The following is a 22,415-nucleotide window of genomic DNA, read 5'->3' as shown; positions in this document are numbered from 1 at the left end:
TAATTAGTTGCTTTCTTCTTGCATCTTTTAGTATTTTTTGTCTCTTGACACTTTAATTATGATGTGTCTTGGTGTGGGCATCTTCGGGTACATCTAGAATGGAACTCTCTGTGCTTTCAAAACTTGTGTGACATTTTCTTTCATCAATTTAAGGAAATTTCAGCTATCATTTCTTCCAACATGTTATCTACCCTTTCCTCATTCTCTTCTCCTTCAGGAACCCCTATGATGCAGATGTTTTTTCTCTTTATGTTGTCACAGAGGTCTTTTAAAGTTTCTTCAGGATTTTTGAGCCATTTTTTACCTCTTTACTTCTGTGCTTATGTTTATCTTGTCCTATAAACTACTGATTCAATCCTTCACCTCATCCAGTCTGCTGTTGATTTCTTCTAGTGCTGTCTTTATTTCTGATATTGTATTTGTCATTTTTGACTGGTTCTTTTTATGATTTCAATGTTTTTTTTAATGCTTACTATCCCTTTGTTTAAGTTCTCAAGTGATCATCCATAACAATGGACGATCTAAGATCATTGAGCATCTTAACAACCATTATTTAAAACTCTGTGTCTGGTAGTTTGGGTACTTCCATTACATTTAGTTCTTTTTCTGGGGATTTCTCTTGTTGATTCATTTGGGTATATTTCTTTGTCTGCTCATTTTGTCTGTGTATTAGGTATCTCTGTTCTGACTTTCAAATTTATTGTTGTATCTTTATGGAAAAGAAGGCCTCAGTTGTACTGATCTTCAGGCCGCCTGAGCTTCTTGCTCTAGGAATCCTTGAGGGTTATATTTATCCTCCTGCAGTATGTGAGTATTGAATGCAGTTGGCCCTTTTCTGAGTGAGGTTATCCTTTAGATTGGCTAGCTCTAACGGTCAACGTTGATCACATGTATTAGAAGCTGTGCAGTGTCTGTCCTGTTGGACATATTTGTTCTATGCAAGGTCTGATGCCTACTGGACTCCTCATTTGGGCGTGCCACTTTTGCAACTAGCTGAGTCTAGCATTAGTGTGGTCTCCCACCACTACTGGTTGCATTGGTTCTGGTTCCTCTTGTGTGTGTTTCAGGTATGAGTTCGTATCAACAGTTGTTTTTACCCTGCTGTGAGCTACTGTTCTGTACACTGTTAGTGTCTGCATTTTCTCTGCCTGGATAGTATGGGAGGGGCCATCCTGTGTATAAGGATTAGCTTCATTTTGCTTAGAGCTGACAGCAGCTCTGTAAAAGGGCCCAAGCCTGTAAATTTTGTCTCTACTTTTCAGCTACTCCACCTCTTTTTGCAGTTGCCTAGTCTTCCTATGGAGTCTTCTGTAGAAAGACTGTAGTGTGGGATCAGAATGGTTTTACCCTTCTAACCTCTTTATAGGTTGCTTGGCTTGTTGGGTTAGGGTAGCTGAGGTTGTGGATACACATTAGTGGGACCCCCTACTTCATGGATCTCTTGGTCAGAAAATCAGCATGGAGAAAGTGACCTGTACTCCAGAGCCTAATCCCTCAGACACTACTGGATACTCCAATCTTATTTCTCTCCAGCAAGGTGAGCAGGAGGTTCAGATTGAGTAAGGCTGACAATCCCCTCTGCAGAAGTTTTTTCAGCTAGAAAGCCCCTGGTATCAAGGAAGATGATAGTGACAGTCCTCCACTGGGGCTGATGTACCCCCCAGAAAGTGGCTAATCCCCTTGACCAGTCCCAACAATAGGTTCCAGGGAACCCACACCTTGATTGTGTGTGCTTCAAGCCTCTCTTCCTTCTCTCTGTGGAACCCAGAGGGAACAGGATATTCTCTCTGTGGAACCCAGTGGGGCAGGATATTTGGGACTTGGGCTAGCTGACTGTGAAGGTCTACCTTGACCAATGCACATGTGAGTTGCTATGCAGGCACTGAGCACAGAAAGCGGAACTTGCCACAGCCAGGCCCAGTGTTCAATGAGCCCTCCCTTAGGACACACCACCGGCAGTGGTCATTAAGTCCTGAATTGATGCTCCCCATAGCTGGCCACTGACTGTGACTGGCCCTCAGCAACATTCTTGGAGCTACAAGTAAACCATAGTTTGTGGCTGTGTCTGCTGGGCTCAGGTGCACATGAAAATAGTAAGCCAGGGTCTGACCTATGGTAGTACAGTGGATAAAGTATTAACCTGGAATCCTGAGGTCACTGGTTTGAAACCCTGAGCCTGTCTGGTCAAGGCACATATGGAAGTTGATGCTTCCTTTTCCTCCCCCCATCTTTCTCTCCCTCTCTTTCTCTATCCCTCCCTCCTAACCTCTCTCAAATGAATAAATTAAAAAAAATTTTAAAACACCAAGCCACATACCTAGGCTGACTTTTTACCTACACTGGGCCTAGGGGAAATTCCGCAAAAGGCCTAAGGTTCCCTGAGACTCACTTACTGTTACTTCTGTCTGCTGGCTGCTTGTTAGGCTCTTTCACTGAAAAACAACAACTGTTGTAGAGTCTAGAGCCTGGGACAATTCATGGATTGGGAATGGTGGTGGATGTGCCTCCCACCTCTAAACCCCAGGTGTTAGTCTGTCCTGACTTTTTTCACAGACCTCAATAGTGTGTGGTCACTAGGAGTTCTGTGGGTGTGGCCTTTTAGACTCAGAGATGTGGTCTTGCTACATTCCAAACATTTTACTAGATTTCCCATGAGGTGTAAGCACCAGTCATAATTTTGGGAGAATGTGGGTGAAAATCTCTGGCCTCAATGCTAGAAAACTGAGTTACTGATGCACCTCATGCTTTCTGGATTACTTATCAGAGTAACCCTATCCCCACAGGGTAGGGCAGGGGAGATTCCTGAGTGTAAGGCAATTGTTTCCCCCATGCCAATGTTACACACAGAGGGTACTGCTCCACCCAATAAAGATGGCAATTACATAGTTGGAGAATGACTCAGCACATGGGATATGGTGGCCATCTTCCACAATGTCTCTCTCTTAGCAACCAACTTTACACTTTTCCTTTGCAACTCTAGTCCTCTCATCCCTCCAGTCACAGGAGCCCCAGGTAAATGTCTGTGAATGAGATTTTCTGTGTTGGTCCTATAAGAGGGTTCCGGTGTCTCTGAGAGCTCTCATCTCTTTCTCACAGACAGAAACTTCATCTCTTTTTTCAACCAAATGCTGCAGGCACATCTTCTAGGCTCTGGTTCTCTAGGCTGGGCCTCCTACCAGGAGTCACAGAAGAAGCCACACTGAGACTGGTAGGAAAGGCAGAGATGCAAAAAGGGCTGCCTTATTCCTAAGAGAAAGTGGCGGCTGTAAGTCCAGAAAGAATTTCACTGCAGGGAGGTTTACCCTGAGAAGTGTGGGTCTGAACCTTAGAGAGTCATTGCCATGACTATTTTGTAACTACCAATTTGTACCTGTTAATCTCTTTATGTTTTTTCACCCAGTATCTCAACCAACATCCTCTCTGGAAACCATTATTTCTTTTATCAATGAGACTGTTTGTGTTTGTTTGTTTATTTATTTTGTTCTTTAGAGTCCACATATAAATATAATCATATGCTATTTGGCTGTCTCTGACTGACATTTCACTGAGCACAATATTATCTAGGTCTATACATGCTGTTATAAATGGTAAGGTTTAATTCTTTAATGACCAAGTGTGTGTGTGTGTGTGTGTGTGTGTAAAATCTCACAGCTTTCTTATCCACTCATTTATGGATGGACACTTGTGCTCCTTCCAAATCAGTGTTTTGGGTTTCTTTGGACATATAACCAAAGTGGAATTGCTGAAACATAAGGCAACTATTATTGCCATTTTATTCTTTTAAATTTGCTTCTCTGTTTTCTTCTCTTCCCCCTTTTTCTTCTTCTTTTCTTCTTTCCCCTCTTCATCTTGAATCAGGCCTATTAACATTTCTTGTAAATACTGATTTGGTGGTAACCAACCCTTTTAACTTTTTCTTGTCTGGGAAGCTCTTTATGACTCCTTCAATTTTAAATAATATCCTAGCTGTTTAAAGTAGTCTTGGTTGTCGGTTCTTGCATTTCATTGCTTTGAATATTTCATGCTTAACTAACTGCTTTTTGCTACTTTCAATATTTTTTTTGTCTTTATTATTTGCCATTTTAATTATGATGTGTCTTGATGTGGGTTTGAGTCCATGTTGTTTGGGACTCTCTGTGCTTGGGGAAATTTTTCATCATTATTTCTTCAAATAGGTTCTCAATCTCTTCCTTATTCTCTTCTCCTTTTGCTACTCCTGTGATAGAGACGTTTTTATGCTTCATGTTGCCCCAAAGGTCCCTTAAATTATTCTAATTCTTTTTCCTTTTTTTTCTGGCTTCTCTCTTTGGGTTTTTTTTTTTCCTACCTTATCTTCCAAATTGCTGATTTAATCCTCTGCTTCATCCAACCTACCCTTTATTCTTTTCAGTGTATTTTTGATACTGGATATTGTATTCCTCATTTCTGACTCGTTCTTTTGTGGTTTCTATGTTATTTTTTTTTTAGTTTGCTATCTCTTTGTTGAGTTTCTCACTTTGATCCCCATATAATCATTACTGTGAACTTTATATCTGATAAATTGCTTATCTTTAATCTATATCTCCCTTTTCCTGAAGATATTTCCTCTTCTATCATTTGGGACTTTTTTTCTCTCTCTCTCTATTTTGGCTGTCTCTTTATGTTTGTTTACATGTGTTAGATAGATCTACTTTGACTCCCAGTCTTCATGGGGTGGTTGTATGTTGTTGGTATTCTGTTGGGTCTAGTAATTCAGTTTCCTTAACCATCTGAGCTGGTTGCTCCAGGAATGTCCCCTATGTGGGTTATGTGGGCCCTTCTATTGTAATTGAATCTTTATTGCTACTGGCCCATTGTACATGGGATCAACCTTTAGGCTGACTGACTGTAAGGTTCTATTTCAAGGAAAGCATGTGAGCTGCTCCACAGGTGCTGACCACTGGAAGCAGAATTTGCTTCAGCTTGGTGTGATAACTGATGGATCTCTATTTGGAGATGCTACTTTTGAAGCTAATTGAATCTTGTTCTAATGTGTGAAGCTGGCCTTCATACACTGAAGGAGTGGTTTTTTTTATGAGCCTCTTGGGAGGGAACTTGGTGCAAGCCAATATAAGATGCTGCCTGTGACTGGCCCTCAACATCTTGTTTGGTGCTACAAGTAATTCACAGTTTGTGGCTTCCTTTGTTGGGTTATATACTCATGGAAAAGACCAAGCTCACACCAAAGTCAGCTTTTCCAGCAAACTGAGATCCACCTCTACCTGCTGCCTTCCTGTTAGCTCAGTCACTGAAGGAGCCCCTTGTTATATGCAAGTTGCATGAGGCAAGTTTTTAGTGAGTTACCAGGTAGGAGCAAGTGATGTTCACAAAGTTGATACAAATTTAAATATGGTGTCAGTGCTGCATCTAAGACCACTCAATTAAGGCCTTAGGGTACAACAAGAGAAGCAATCACTTACCTGGGGCATCTGGATTTTTTGGTGGAGAGTTTCTTTGGGAGGAATTTGTCAGAGTTAGGCCAGCAGAGTTCATCAGGCTAAAACAAATTAAGGTTTGGACATGTGGAGGGAAGACTGCACAAGAATGGTGAAACTGGTCAGGACACACTTCTAGACTGGTTTTTGCCTTATAGCCACACAATTTAGTCTCAACCTGTGTATTTTTGAAACCTGCTGATTCTGCCTGGGACTCCTTAAGAGCCTTCCATGAAACCCTGAAGTATGCCCAGGCTGGCCAAGGCTAAATGAACCCTCCACAGGTTACAAACTTGGACCTGTAAGGGGCACCTGGATTTTTAGCAATCTCTTATTTCAACCTGACAGATGGAGCCCCATTGATTTTCAAAGCCAGGTGTAATATGGGTTTCTCTTATTGCCATTGTTTCTCCAGGTTGAGGAGCCCAACATTATGTTGAGACTCCTTGCTTTCCAGGAGTCCTTTCTAGCTTAGGTATCCATCCAGATTCTCAACCACCATACATGGATATGGGGCCATTCCTTTCTGAATCTTTTCCTTCTTACCTGTCTAGATGTGGCAACTTCTGTATATCTTTGGTTACAAAAAATCTTCTGTTCAACTAGTCTTCAGTTGGTTATTCAGGCTGATTCTTCTATAATTTAGTTATAATTCTCACTGGGTCATTAAATGGCATAAGTGTAACTTCTACTTATTATGCCACTATCTTTGACTGTTTTTGGTACTCCCCTAAGTACTTTATACAACTCATTGCATCTTCACCACAACATAGAATTTGGAGAAATCATTATATCTATTTTACAAATGACATGAAACCTAGAGAAGTTTGCTGTTCAATTTTCCCCAGAGAATAAGTGAAGGATCAATAATTGAAACTCAAACAGTCTAACTCCTGCATTTGGGCTGTGTAGTGATCTTAGCCAATATGGGTTGCCAGTGCCAAGATATAAGGGGAACAAAATGGCATAAGTCTACAAATAGACACCAGAATTTATTTAGTCAGTTAGATATTGGAGAGAATTACAGGCTCAGATATTTGAATTAGTTACCCAGAACATCCCACCAGAGAGGTATTAAATTGAACACCAACATTGGTGAGGATTATTTTGAATTAAAAGAGACCAGAAGCAAACCATAAATTGGGGTGAAAACATTATTTATAATTCTGCAGTCATTCTGATTTGCTCTGGTAGCTTGAACACATGCTGCTTTTAAAAGCTTGGTGTCTCTTCCTCAGAAAAACTGCCCAACTTACATGTAGGTTTTGGAATTTATCACAATTTGTATGGAGAAATGAGCATGTTAGAATAAAGGGAGTATACAAAGCAAGAGAAGAGAAAGAAATAATGAAGAATGGTCTCTTCCATCACCATTATTTGTGGCTCACTTCCAACTTGTTCTATCATTCTTCTATTTCTATTTCATTGGGTAAATCAACTGCATTCAGTCCCAGATTAAACAAAGGGAATTCTACTCCACTTACTTGCATCCCAAAGGTGTCTTTAAGAGAACAAATGACTTTTATCAGTGATTATAGTGCAGTTGAAACGTGTCAGTGACCAGAGAAATATAAGTAATACACAAAAGGAAATAGTGGAGACTGGAAAACACCTGACTCATGGAGAACACAGTTTAGAATAAGAAAATAAGGAAAAAAAGGGCATGTGAAAAATTAAATTTTGTTGTAATGAACGCTGACAAGAGAGCCTTGTTCTGTATGAGAAATGACTTTGTTTTAGGACATAGATTTTGTATTATCTATTTACTTTTTGAAACATTTTATTTTGTGTTAATTTTGCTACATGCAGTTGTAAGTCATAATACAGAGATATCCCAAGTATGCTTTACCTAATTTCCTCCAATAATGACATCTTATAAAATGATAGAACATATCACACCAAGAAATTAATAGTGATACAACCTAACTATCGTGTTCAGATTTCCCTAGCTTTACTTGTTGAGTGAATGTGTGTGTAGCTTTACTTCAATGCAGTTTTATCACATAAACATATTTATGTCACTACCACCACAGTCAAGATGTTGCACTTTTATTACCAACCCCTCAAACCCTTTCCTTAACCTCTGGGAATCATAAATCTGTTCTCCATTTCTGTAATTTTTAAAATTTAAAAATGTTTTATAACCTTTTGTGATTGGCTTTTTCCCCCACACATTGTAATTGTCTAGAGATTCATCCAGATTGTTGTTTTTATTGCTAATGCTTTTTTTTATTGCTGGATGGTATTCTATAGTATAGATGTACCATGACTTGTTTAGTAATATAATTATTTAATGTTCAAGATTATCTGTATTGAATCCAGTTTTTGGCTACTATGAGAAGCTGCTATTGATATTTGGTACATAGTTTTGCATGCATATAAAAGTTTAGTTCTCTGAGATAAATAGCCATGAGTACAATTGTTGGGTCATTGATTTTGTCCTCTTTTCCCCTCCTCTGCCATGGTCAAACCTATCTGTTATTTATACTACTGTGTAAAGTGCCTTAATGGTACAACTATTAACCTAAATGCTTTATCCTAAAACATAAGAACCATCTTTGATTTCTCTTTTACTCTTACAAATCACATTCAATCCATCATCATTTTCAACTTTACCTTTAAATGCATATTCCATATATATCTATTTTTGTCATACTATTCTAATTAGTCATCATCTTCACTCAAGTGAACTATTGTAATAGTCTCCTTAATGCTTTTCCTAATTTCTCTTTTGCCCAACATCAAAAGCAGCCCCAGGACTAATCTTTTGGAAATGTTAATCAATCCATGCTTGAACTAGTTTAGTGGCTGGTCTCTGATCTTAACATGAGTCACTTTACATATATCACACTAATTCACTAGTACCAGCTGAGTTGTTGTTTTTTCCCATACCTTCTCGTTTCAAATGTCACCTCCTGGGGATCTTTCATGATCTCCATCTTAAGTAACATAGTTTCTTTCCACCATTCTAGCTATGCTATTTCATTACCTTGTTTTATTTCTTTTTTGTATTTATGCCTATCTAAAAAAAATTACTTCAAAAATGAATGTGATAAATTAATGGATGGCAAGTTTAACCATGTACTTCTGAACAGGGAGTTTTTATTCATAATTCAATTTCACTACTTGACACTCCATCCATATTTATGGTGAATTATTCCTGGATTGGTTGCAGTAATGACTTAGGAAATTATTATTTTTCATCAGTGGCATCATATTTTTCCAGTAAAATCTTCTGTAGAACCCCATTAAACCAAACAGACAAAAATGGAATTGCTTTTGTGAAGGAAGGGATAGGTGGAGATGCTGAGATTTCTCAGTCAGTCTAGCCCCTAGAAGCTTCTCTAGAGGCCCACTAAGACCCACCATGGAATCCTGGGGCTCTAAAAATGGCTTGAGCCATTGAATTAGAGTTTTAATAAAATTAAATATAAGATCAAACACTGGGCCCACCTTCTATGGCTCATGCTCATTCTTAATATATATATTTAAAAGTAGTAAAGTAAATCAGGGACCCTATACAAATTGATTCTATTGAGTTTCATGGCCTGAGAGTATGTCCGTTTTGACAGATATTAGACCAGGACATTGTTCAGTTTGTTAACAACAGGGAATTGTGGCACTAAAGTCAACAATTAAATCACAGCACCTACTGCAATACCAGGGAAAATTACCATGAATGGTGCCTAATTCCAAACTGCAATTAGTTGAAAAGGAATTCAGCTGAGAAGTTCAGTGAGTAATTGTTTGTATAAAGAATACATTCATATTTTTCTTGATTCTTTATAAATCATTGGTACTGATACAAATTATGACTTTCGCAGTGCTGGAAAATAGAACCTAGTGAGTGTGGTCAGTTCAGGAGATGTGCTTGAGCTGAGAACCCTCACCATCATTAAGAGAACCCAGATATTGTTTTGCCTGCAGGATTATGTCCCTACAATAGTGAGTAGATCTGAGCACAGGAAGTGACTTGGCAACAGTTTTTCTGTATTCTTTCAGTAATCAATTCAAAAAGTACAATCTTTGACATCTTCAATAAATTGTCTCTTGGAACTAGAATGATATCCAATAGCAGGGATCATTTGGAGAGATTGAAAAAGCCAATGTTGTTGTCATGTACCTATTGCCTCAAGCTGACTTTTTTTTTTTAATGAGAGGAGGGGAGATAGTGAGACAGACTCCTGCATGTACTCTGACCAGGATCTACCTGGCAACCCTGTCTGCTGCTAATGCTTAAGTACCAAACTAGTTTTAGTGCCTAAGGATGACACACTCAGACCAACTGAACTGTCAATGCCTTGGGCTGATGTTTGAACCAATAGAGCCACTGGTTGTGGGAGGAGAAGAGGGAGAAAAGGGAGGAGAGAGAAGGAGAGAAGCAGGTGGTCACTTTTCCTGTGTGCTCTGACCAGGAATCAAACCTGAGACATCTATACGCCAGGCCAATGCTCTATCCACTTAATCACCAGCCAGGATCTCAAGGTGACATTATAATCAAGGGAGAAAGTCACTTTTAACATGTGTCTTGTTTGATAAAGAAACATTTAAAAAAATTACATTATCAGAAATGTTGGGTATATATATGAAGACACAATCATGGATACAGTACCCTATTTTAGGTCAGAAACTGACTGAGGTAGCATAGTTCAACTGCCTTTAGAAATCTTTGAGGTACCCCTTGAAGGTAGCAGGGCTATGTTTTAGCATCTTTCAGCAACCCTGATGTGTAGACAACCTCCAATATTATATCACTAAATTAAGAACTCTACTGTGGTCTATCTAGGTCCTAAATCCTTTTTCTTATCAGTTCACAAGTTACTCTTACAGTGTTTCTAGTGACAACAATATAAACCTTCAGACTGATGGACAAATCAGCTGTCCAGGAATAAGACTGGGTGAGAAATGGGATCAGCCTGTTTACCAAAATACACCTACAGAAATATTTAATGTAACTGTGTACCCTTTCCTCACCCACTTCTACCATCATATACAAGTACTTAGAAAGAGGCACTATAGAATGGCCAGGCAGTGCTACTGTCTTCTAGGTGTCCTGGCAAACTTGAAAATAAAGCTCCAGCTGCCTCCAAAGAGGTAGATCACAATCAACCTTGAATTTCCAGCCTTTGCACATCTCAATTTCTGAAGCAAATTTCTGCCAACATGTTCCTAATCTTTCTGATTTCATTGTCACTTCATGTTTCTTTTAAAAAATAACAGCTTTATTGAGATATAATTCACACACTATAACATTTGCAATTTTAAAATATATAATTAAGTGATTTTTAATATATTCAGAAAGTGGTGCAACTAACACCATTATCTAATTTCAGAACATTTTTGTCGTCCGAAAAAGAAGCAAAAACTTGTTAGTAGTTACATTCTATCTCCACTCCCCCACCTAGCTACTGCTGTCTGTAGATTTTCTTGTTTTGGAAATTCTCCTCTTGTTAACTGCATTCTTTTCCTAAAAATGTTTTTCTAGACATTAGGATACTGTTTCAGTTTTTTTTAAGTGGCTTAGAATGTTTAGACTCTTAGAGTTTGCTTTACTGTAAAAATAGCACCATGATTATTTCATGTGCATTTTTTTTCATTCAGCCCTCTTAAACCTTTAATCATTGTCTACCTGAGAGGCATTATAAGACAGTGGGTAAGAGTGTGATGTCTGGAGTCAGCAAATGTGTTGTATTTCAGCTCTGTGCCAATCACTTTGATCAGGGGCAAGTTATTTACTTCTCTGTACTTCAGCATCCCTATGCATAAAATGAGAATAGTAATAGTACCTACATCACAGAGTTATTGTGAAGACTGAAGAACTGAATAAATGAAAACACATGGCACTGTGCCTGACATAAGTACTTATTTAATGATAGCTTTTATTATATCTGGTTCTGACTGAACCAGAGTATTGGTTAAAATTTGGTGCTGGCAGCCTAAAATAATTCAGCAGTGTAATTTATTGGTAAACTTGGATTGCATGGTGTCATGCAGTCATGACAGGGTGTGTATGACTTAGCTCAGCAGTAATAAGAACACTGAAGATATTGACATACAGTGGCAATATTTTACTTAAAATTTATGTCGATTACTTTCCTGAAGATCAGAAAACCCTTTATCTTTTCATCCTAGATTCAAGCTGAGATCTTCTAAGCCAGTTTGGACTTCACAAAGACAACACAAACAACTGAACTAGTCAGTTGATTTGCATTCATTAATAGCCAGAGGGGAAAAGGAATGAGGGGTAGGTGGAGTTGGGCCAAGGGGGGCAAAGAGACATTGCTTGGGCACAAGATGCAGTTTTCAGATGATGTTTTATTGAGTTTGACACCTGAGCCTGTACCTCAATAAATTCAATTAAAAATAAATATTTCAAAAAAGTTCCAACTGAAACATTTAATTAGGTTTCAAGTTATCATATCCAAGGGCAGAAAATGTTCTTGGTGCCAGATCTTAGATTTTTCAGCTCCTGTGAAAACTTGAAGAAGGAGAGTTTGCATTTTAGCTTGAATTTCACCAAGTTCTAGCTAGAGTACATCAAATTTCCCTAAAAGAGCTGTTTTCCTTTGAGAACTGTCGCCCCTGTGTTTTGGAGTATACATTAACTGTTCGCCATTAGAATACAGTAATAGGAATGGCAAGGACAAAGAGTCCCTTCAAAACAGCTGGTTTACGTGTTCTCAAATTCTCTTTAAAAAAAGAATAATAAGGCATTAGAGATGAGACTTCACCCTTTTCAGAAAATGACACCACATGAAAAGCTGAATACATTTCTCTCTGCATGAGATGATATTAGTGGCCTAGAAATAGAACTTAGTAAAGTGAAGCTCACAGTCATAAATAGACAACTGAAGGTTTGGAAGTGCAGGGAGAGCATTTAATCAGGAAAATGTTCTTTTAATTTTAATGGTTTTTCATAGCAAAGCCACCAAGGAGCTTAGAAAGAGAACTAATTAAAACAGAGGGTAAAATAAATGCTTCTTGTATCAGTGATATTGAAATGAAGAAAAAGTGCATTGGTATAGTCACTTCTCAAGAAAATCATAGATCTGTCTGTGTGAACTTCAACCCAGGATGCATTGTTTGAATGTGTATTTGAGTTAGAACAGTGCTACCTAGAAAGTGACCATGGGGGTGGCATATAAAGTAACACAGCATTTAATAGACTGTCTTAAGAGGTCTGTCTGCTGTTGATTTGACTGCTTGCACACAGCACATAGACCTGGATTTGTGGTGAATTTTGCAGACGAATGAACCAGAATTTTGGCCAAAATTTGGTGCTGGCAGACTACAACAAATCAACAGTGTAATTTACTGGTCAAGAGCACAAGCTTTGGAGTTAGATCTAGCTGGGTTTTAGTTCCTCCCTTTATTTTCGCTTTCCTCTCTCCCATAAGTGCTTACTGAAGTGCTAAGTAATATGCAGGCACCATGCTAAGCAGTGGAGATATAATGTGAAACAATAGTAGGTATGGTTTTTGTTCCTCTAGAGTTTATAGCCTGGTTGAGTCATGAACCAAATAATAAAAAGAAATGCAAATTGTAGGAATTGCTATTGAAGAAGCAAATAGGGTTTGGTGATAGTGATAAAAGGGGAGTATGTAATAAGGTAGTATGGTAAGCTTGATTACTAAGTCATTGTGCAAATTTACTCTTCCTCTAGTCTAAAATTATCTCACCTATAGACAAAGGGTAACAATAACACCTTCTTTATAAATTTGTGTGTGTGTGTGAAAATTAAAAGAAGTGATACATAGTGCATAAATCAGCACTGAGTATAGCCATTGCTACTCCTATTATGAACACAGCCTATTGGCACTAAACCTTTTTTTCTCTAATGTAAACATCCTAGATCCTTTAGTCATTCATCTCCTAAAATACTTTCTTGATCTTTTGTAGTTTTGGTTTTTTTTCTTTGCAGACAATGAGGCTGGGGTTTTGAATACTATTGCTATAATCTTATAACCTAGCACTGAGAGAGGACACAATTGAGGTTCTGAGAGCGTTGCTATTCCCAAAGATGAAGTTCAAACATATCAGCAGGGTGGGCCTGAGGCAGAAAAACTAGGTTTTCATTGTTTGGTATTTTTCTAGTTACCTTTCAGTATCCCTCACATTATCAGTGGATATTTTCTTTCCCAAGTTTAACTAAGATGATCTCTCCCTATTAAAATTTATTTTCATAGGAGCTGCCACATTTAATGACATGATATACAAATGACTAAGTTGGCTTACAATTTGGGTAACTAGCTGATTTCACCTCCACAATGTTGGCTTTAGGCAGCATATGACTCTAGAGTAGATATATTAGTATGCTATATGAGTATCAGTATTTGTTTTCTTCAATATGTTTGTCTTGTGAAGAGCTGAAAAATTCACTTCTGTCTTTATTCATGTTGGGAAGAACAGCCAATAAAACAGAAAACAGAATAATCATAGCAGTGGGGAAGAACTAGCTGTGTATTAGTTCATGGAAAGAAAAAAAAATATTTGGGCTTTTTAGTGGGCCTCAAGGTTATTATGTATTTAATGTTTTAGAAGCCACAAAATGCTGTTATATGTTTCAATTTCCTCCTCAATAAAATAAGGCTAATGACATTATTTACTTCATGGTATTGTGGGGAAGATTAAGTGAGTTAATGAGTGGTGCTTGGAACAATGGCTTTCATAGTATAAATATTCAAAAATTGTCATTGTCTTAGAGTATGAGATTCAGATTGTCTTTATTAAAATCTATGCTCCAGATCAAGGGAAGAGATAGTCTGCTGCATGTGGTGCAGGCCAGAGAGTTGGATCCAGTTCTTGGTGTCATACAGACATGTTTTGTTATTACAACCAAGTGTTATTTTATTTTACTATTAATTAAGCTCCAGACTTTATTCAGATTAACCCAGTTTATTTTTGTAAATTGTGGTAAAATATAGATAATAACATTTATTGCTTTAGTCATTTTTAAGTGTACACTTCAGTGGCATTAAGAATATTCACATTGTTGTCCAACCAACATCACCATCCATCTCCAGAACTTTCTAATCTTCCTCAACTAAAACTCTGTACTCATTAAAAAATATCTCCCTTTTTCTTTCTGCACCCCTACCCCCGGCAACTATCATTTTTCTTCTGTATTTATGATTTTGATTATTCTTGGTACCTCATATAAGTGGAATAATAAAATATTTGTCCTTTTGTGTATGACATATTTCACAGCATAATGTTTTCAAAGTTTATCCATGTGATATTGCATATTGATAGTTTCCTTTTTAAGGCTGATTAGTATTTCATTGTATGGATATTCTACATTTGTTTATCGACTTATCTGTTAACGGACAATTAGGTTTTTTTCCACCCTTTAGCTACTGTGAATGATGCTTCTATGAACACTGGTGTACAAATATCTGTTTTAATCTCTGCTTTATAATCCTTTGGGTATACACCCAGAAGTGGAATTTCTGGATCATATAGCAATTCTATACTAATAAGGAGAAGAAAACACAATGCGATACTGTTTTCTACAGTGGTTTTACTATTTCACATCCTTATGCATAACTGGAGGATGAGAAATTGGCTCTTTTTCCGCAATGGTAGTGGAGCATCCCATTAACATCTATTCATAAACTGAGTGCATCCAGTTGCTTATTTCAAAGTCTGGGCTCAGCATACTTAATGAGAAATTTAATTTGCAGTCAGTCCTTCACTAGTTGCATGAAGAGTTCATGATCCATTCTCGAAAACAGGGATTCCTCAGAACTTTATGATCCTTGAAATCAATAGGTCTTGTCAAACATGAGAAAAACTGGCATTTCTTGGCCAGAGGTTAGCAATGGTCAATGCTAACTTAGAGAAAAGAAGATAGAGATTGATATGAGGAGAGAGAAAGGATAGATACAAAGTTTTTATTGCTTATAATCCCAGGGAAGCTGGGCACTAACACTGCAGAGTTCTCCTGCCCTCCTGCACTCCTGCCTACCTGCTCACCTGTTTACCTGCCTTCCTGCAGGAGTCTGAAATAGTGGCAACAGGTAGTGTCCAGAGTGTTCTTAGAAAGTAAAAGTCATGAGGATGTTCTAAATTTGTGAAGCACATGAATATACGGGGTGGGGACCAGAAGAGGAATAAGCACAAGAAGAACTCAGCCTCTTTCATTATAAGTGGCTTGATGTCAGCAACACTCTCACCTCTTTATTTTTCTTTAATTCCCAATGGGCAGTAGAATGCAGTTTTAAGAACTCAGACTATAGAGATCACTTTGGTTCCAGTGTCAGCTCCGACAAATATTACCCATATGCTCTCATCCAATCCCTTAACTTCTTTGGGTTTTAGTTTACTCATCTGTTAGTGGGGGAAATCATGACAGCAGGCCACATAAGATTGTTGTATTAACTGTGATCATTTATATAATAAACAACCAAATATTGGCTAAAGACAAAATAATATGCTTATAATATTTTCTACCAATAATATCTACATAATAAATATCTAATTGCTCTGATTTACAAGAGTTGTCCTTAAAGGAGCCTGGGTAGTATGATTCAAAATTATTAGGCAGTTACCGTGCACTAAATATATTTTTTATTCCTTATTACACTGTCTTCATACAACATCAGGGTGGTTAACTCTTTTGCAAACTGGCCTGGAATTTCTGATGGACCTGTACTGTCCGCAGAATGGTGATTGAAAACCACTGCTCTAAGCTATTACTAGACAATTTGTCAATTAATGAAAAATCAGTTAATTGACAGGGAGCTAGAACTAACATTTTGGGAACCACATCTAGATTAAGCATAAGAAGAATTAGAGGTACCAGGAAAGGGTCAAGGGAAACTAAAAGGGAAATGAAAGAAGGGGACAAAAAAACAAATACTATCAATCACACAGTTTTTCCCAGTGGTTCATCAAGAGTTCAGAACATTCACCAAAGCTGGTAACTTTAGTTAGAACTAAAGCAAACAACAAAATAGATATATACAAAGGCTACAACCTCTGGCTGTGTGTCTTTTCCTTGCTGAGATGAACTAACCTCTCAATGTATTGGTTTTCCTGTCTCTGTGATGCTGGTTTACATTGGGCCATCTACCAAGATGCCAAATAGTCAGGCTATTTGTGGCTAACTAGTACAGAAGTCAAGCTACTTTTCATGTCTTTTCATCTGAGCAAAAGAAGGAGGCAGCTGTCACAGGACCAGAGCGTGAAGCCAAAGTGCCAGTCTAGGATCTGGCAACCTGAGGTTCTCTTCCCATAGGGTCTGTTTCTGGAACACTGTTGTCCTTTATTTCTTTTCCAGTTTTCCATAGTCTGCTAATGACAATTGGCGTTTCCAGTCTATCTGTACCCAAATTCATTATCCCTCAGTTGAAGACCAGTAGTTTAAGCTATTTACGTCCTTAACAAATTTTCCTCACTAGTGGCTGCTCTCCACCGTACTCTCACACACAAATCTGGGTGTGGTATAAACTGCATTCTAGTTCTTGGTTTATGATAAAAGATCCAGGGGACTACTGGTTTCTAGTTAGACATTCTACTTGCAATTTAACTAACTACCACTGTGTGCACATTAGTGCTGTTTGGTTGGTTACCAGTTAGGTGAAAACATGAGTGCCTGGAAATTGCTATAGGTATGGCTGGTTATAGTTGACTGTCTGAAATTTATGTTGCTTCTACCGCAATTTGCATTTTAAATCCCTCATTAACAATAAGGACAGAAAACCTGCTTTCTTTTTTCAATTCATTTCAGGAGTCACAATGACTACAGGGTGATTTTTTGGCTTTAGGAAGCAGACAGGGTAGCTTCCAATACCATATTAGAACCATTCAGGGGATAATAAACTGAACATGGCTTAGGCCTTTTATGATGGTGCATGTTTATGAGTTCTGAGGAGAGTTCTAGAGCAGGGGTCTCCAAAAGGGTGCACTGAGAGAAAATAATATAAATTCTAGTAATTTTAACTTTCATTGCATGAAAGAAATTAAGATGCACTGATATTTAATACTCAGATTGACATTGATATCCTTACTTAGTATACGTATATGTTAGAAGGTCTCATGCCATCTAAGATTTACAAGGTATCCTAAAGAAAGGGTAAGAATTCAACAGTTACAAACTTATTCATTTACATTCACAACATTGCAGGACATTGCAGTTTATATATGTCCAGGTCAGCAAATTTACAAATCATATTATCTAATTTTAATTAAATAAACCTACACTATATGATAACTTGGCTTAATAAATATTTATTCAAAACAACTGTGGATCAAAAATTATACTCATAATGTAAGCATAAATAAACAACAATAAAATAATAAAGATGGCATCTTTCCTATTTGTGGCATAAGCTTTTCATCAGCTATTGATTTATCAGGTAAAAACAGTGGTGACCTAATACATATAGAAAAATTGTCCAAAAGCAAAACAAAATTATTAAAAAGACTGTTTAGAAAAAACTTGATTATTATTAATCATCATATCGTAGCTAAGTTACATTTTGTCTTGAGATTTTGGTGACTCACAATGGAGCATGGACATAATTTATAGATAACTAAATTTAGATACATTTGGACATATCTTTCAAATTATTTTGTAATGGGATGCATGATCTCTGCCTTTTTGCTGAGTGTAGCTCTGGTTAAACTATTCAGGAAACAATGTTAAGAATTGCTTAAGATAAAAGTCCTTCTTCTACATCTTTTCCTACTCTATTTCTCAGGTTTTCTTTTACCGCCTCCTTCTCTGGTTGTTTGCCTAGATCATTAGTTTGAAAACATTCCAATATTACTATCTCTACCTCCTGTCAAGTCAGTAATCCCCTCTATATACAATCAGTTATATCTACTTATTAAAAACTCATAGAAATATTATAGTCTGGCTCTTGACATTAATATTTCTTTTCAAAGGACTCTGTTCTCTTTTATTAGAACAAAATTGAATTTTTAAAAAAGTTTTTATTTATTGATTTTAGAGATGAGAGAGAGAGAAAAAAAAAGAAATGAGAAGCATCAATTGTAGTAGTTGCTTCTCATATGTACCTGGGGTTTTTGAATCAGTGACCTTAGTATTCTAGGTCAACACTTTATCCTGCAACACTACACATCAGGCCATAATTGAATTTTTAAACAATCCTATAAAATTGTGATTTATCTAACTAAGAATAAAGTCCAGTTATTTTTCTAGTCTATATTCTATTGCTGACTTTAAAAATATATTTGTCATTGTGGGTTGATAGTATAATATATATTTTTAAAAGAACTCCAGTCAAGTTGAAACCATGAGCCAATTGAGGCAATGGTGACACTATTAATACTTAAGCCATTAATCTATCAATTAATTGGATTCAAAAGGACTCCATGGTGCTCTCCAAACAATAGATGTAATGGTTTGGTTGTATATTACTCATGACTTACTCAGTTGTATGCAAGAAAAAAAGTCACAGTAGTTTTTAAAGAAAAACTGACCTATATAACTAAACAGACCAGGGATGCATTTGATATGAAGTGTAGCTGGATCAAGGTGTTCCTTCTAGGTCAGTCATAAATAATCTGCTTCTACCTTTTGGTTCTGCTTTTCTCTATGTTGATGTTGTTTTCAGCAAAGTTTTTGCCAAATACTGAGGAAGATGGACATGAACAGTTCTAGATTTACATACTACAACCTTGGTATCCCTAGCAGAAAAGTACTCTTTTCCAGGAATTTAAATTAATATCTTAAGGTTTACTCTTATTGGCCAGGCCTGGGTAACTTGTTTTTCCATGAGGTCAGGGGGATAAGGTGAACCTCATCCAAACCATAGGAACTGAAGTGGTGAGAGAGTTGTTTTTTGAAGGAAATTCAGAGTGTTACCAAAGGAAAGAACAATAGACTATCAAAAGCAAAGATTTAATTTCCTTATTATGGCATCTCTTGGGCTGAATGTGACTCCTTTGAGGTCAATCGTTTTTGTTTTTAATTTTATTTAGAAAATTAAATTTAATGGGATGACATCAATCAATAAAAATACATAGATTTCTATTTTAAAATTAAAAATATATATATTAGAAAATTAACTTTAACAGTGTGGCATAGATCAATAAGAGTACATAGGTTCAGGTGCACATCTCCATAGCATTTGAACTGTTGATTATGTTGTGTACTCATCACCCAAAGTCAAATCATTTTCTCACTCTGTATTTGTCCCTCTTTACTCCATTCCCCTTACCCTCCTCTCTGATAACCCCCTACCCCTTGTAACCACTTCACTTTTATCTATGTCCTTGAGTCTCAGTTTTATATCCCCCTTATGTGTGAAATCATACAGTTCTTAGCTTTTTCTGATTTACTTACTTCTCTCAGTGTAATGTTCTCAAGGTCCATCCATGTTATCATAAATGGCAATATATCATTGTTTCTTATGGCTGAGTAGTATTCCATTGTATGTATGTACATCATCTTCTTTATCCAACCCTCTACTGAGAGACACTTTGGTTGTTTTGGTGTCTTGGCCAATTTGAATAATGCTTTAATGAATGTGGGGGTGCATATATCTTTATGTACCAATGTTTTCTAGCATTTTTTATTTTTTTTATTTTTATTTTTTTCTGTATTTTTCTGAAGCCAGAAACAAGGAGAGACAGTCAGACAGACTCTCGTATGCGCCTGACCGGGATCCACCCGGCACTCCCACCAGGGGGCGATGCTCTAACCACCAGGGGCCGATGCTCTGCCCCTCCAGGGCTTCGCTCTGTTGTGACCAGAGCCACTCTAGCGCCTGGGGCAGAGGCCAAGGAGCCATCCCCAGCGCCCGGGCCATCTTTGCTCCAGTGGAGCCTCGGCTGCGGGAGGGGAAGAGAGAGACAGAGAGGAAGGAGAGGGGGAGGGGTGGAGAAGCAGCTGGGCGCTTCTCCTGTGTGCCCTGGCTGGGAATCGAACCCGGGACTTCTGCACGCCAGGCCAACGCTCTATCACTGAGCCAACCGGCCAGGGCTCTAGCATTTTTTAAAGTAGATGCCCAGTAGAGGGATTGCTGGGCATATGATAATTCTATTCTTAATTTTTTGAGGAACCACCCTACTTCTTTCTCAGTGCCTATACCAGGTTACATTCCCATCATCAGTGATTGAGGTTTCCTTTTCTTCCACAGCCTCTCCAACACTTATTACCTGTCTTGTTGATAACAGCCAATCTAACAGATGTGAGGTGGTATTTCATTGTAGTTTTAATTTGCATTTCTCGGATAGCTAGTGAAACTTAGCACTTTCTCATATATCTGTTGGCCATTTGTATGTCTTCTTGGGAGAAGTGTCTGTTCAGGTCCTTTCCTCATTGTTTAATTGGATTGTTTGCTTGTTTGTTGCTGAGCTTTGTGATTTCTTTATGTATTTTAAATAATTACCCCTTATTGGAGCTGTCTGTAAATATCATCTCCCATTTGGTTGTCTGCATTCTTGTTTTTTTTGTTGCTTTCTTCTGCTGTGCAGAAGCTTTTAATTTTGATATAGTCCCATTCATTTATTTTTGCCTTTACTTCCCTTGCTTTTGGGGTCAAATATGATGCATAAATTGTTCTATACAGCCAAAGTCCATGAGTTTAGTACCTATGTTTTTGCCTATGTAATTTATTGTTTCAGATCTTATAGTTAGGTCTTTGATTATTTTTGAATTAATTATTATACAGGAGTCAAATTTCTTTATTTTGCATGTGGCTTTCCAGTTGTTCAGTTGGCCATGTCTCCTGTGAGATTCTGAGCTTTTGTTGAAAGAAAAGGCCTTGATTTTCTTGTTTTTATTATGTGCTAGAAAACAGAAACAATGAATGTGAGACAATGAAAGATATTAAGCTTATCTTGAGAGTTTATACTGTGTTCCTTGTTCTTTCACTCTTTACAAAGAAAAGGGAAAAGCTCATTTCTCAATGGAGGATGAATTTAAGATATCACTATGAGGCCTGACCAGGCAGTTGTGCAGTGGGTAGAGCATTGAACTGGGACACGGAGGACCCAAGTTCAAGACCCTGAGGTTGCCAGCTTTAGCCCAAGTCACTGGCTTGAGCAAGTGGTCACTCGGTCTGCTGAAACCCCTCCGGTCAAGGCACATATGAGAAAGCAATCAATGAACAACTAAGGTGCTGCAAAGAAGAATTGATGCTTCTTATCTCTCTCCCTTCCTGTTTGTTCATGTCTGTCTATCTCTCTGTCTCTCTGTCTCTGTCACAAAAAGAAAAAAGAAAGATATCACTGTGGAACTCTGTAGTATCCTAAGTAGTCAAAGACTTAAATTTTTTTCTTGCCTGACCTGTGGTGGCACAGTGGATAAAGCGTCGATCTAGAAATGCTGAGGTCGCCGGTTTGAAACCCTGGGCTTGCCTGGTCAAGGCACATATGGGAGTTGATGCTTCCAGCTCCTCCCCCCTTCTCTCTCTCTGTCTCTCTCTCCTCTCTCTCTCTGTCTCTCTCTCCTCTCTAAAAAAAATGAATAAAAAAAAAATTTTTTTTCTTCACTTTATGTATGCTCATCATACCCACAAAGTCTGTAGCCATGACTAAAAAAAAGATTGATAGGAAAACAATACTTTCCCTGTGTTGCGTGGGAAACAAACAATAAGATTTTTAGTCTCCTCAGAAGTCTCTTTCACCTCACGCATTACAATTGGTTCTCCTACAACCATGGATAAGAAATACATTCTGAAGTCTGGAAAATCAATGGGGCTTCAGACTTCTAGAGTCAAGAATAGACTGAGCTTCAACAACTACCATTAGTGGAGCATGCTTTTTATATCATCTTTAATAATAAAGATATTTGTTATTTATTATCATTCAGTCAAAGAAATTCTGAATGGTGATGATGCCATATATTTGGCAAGAAGGTCCCCTGGCCCTAGTATACTGCTAACAGTGGCTGAACTTTCCAGCTTGTCTCCAGCAGAGAAAGCAGTAGTGTGGAGAGGGAAATTTTTAATTATGTGTTTGCCCTCATTTATATCAAATCGAACGTAT

This window comes from Saccopteryx bilineata, chromosome X (genome assembly GCF_036850765.1).
Source record: "Saccopteryx bilineata isolate mSacBil1 chromosome X, mSacBil1_pri_phased_curated, whole genome shotgun sequence".
In the NCBI taxonomy this organism is placed as follows: domain Eukaryota; kingdom Metazoa; phylum Chordata; class Mammalia; order Chiroptera; family Emballonuridae; genus Saccopteryx; species Saccopteryx bilineata.
This window is presented reverse-complemented; position numbering follows the sequence as displayed.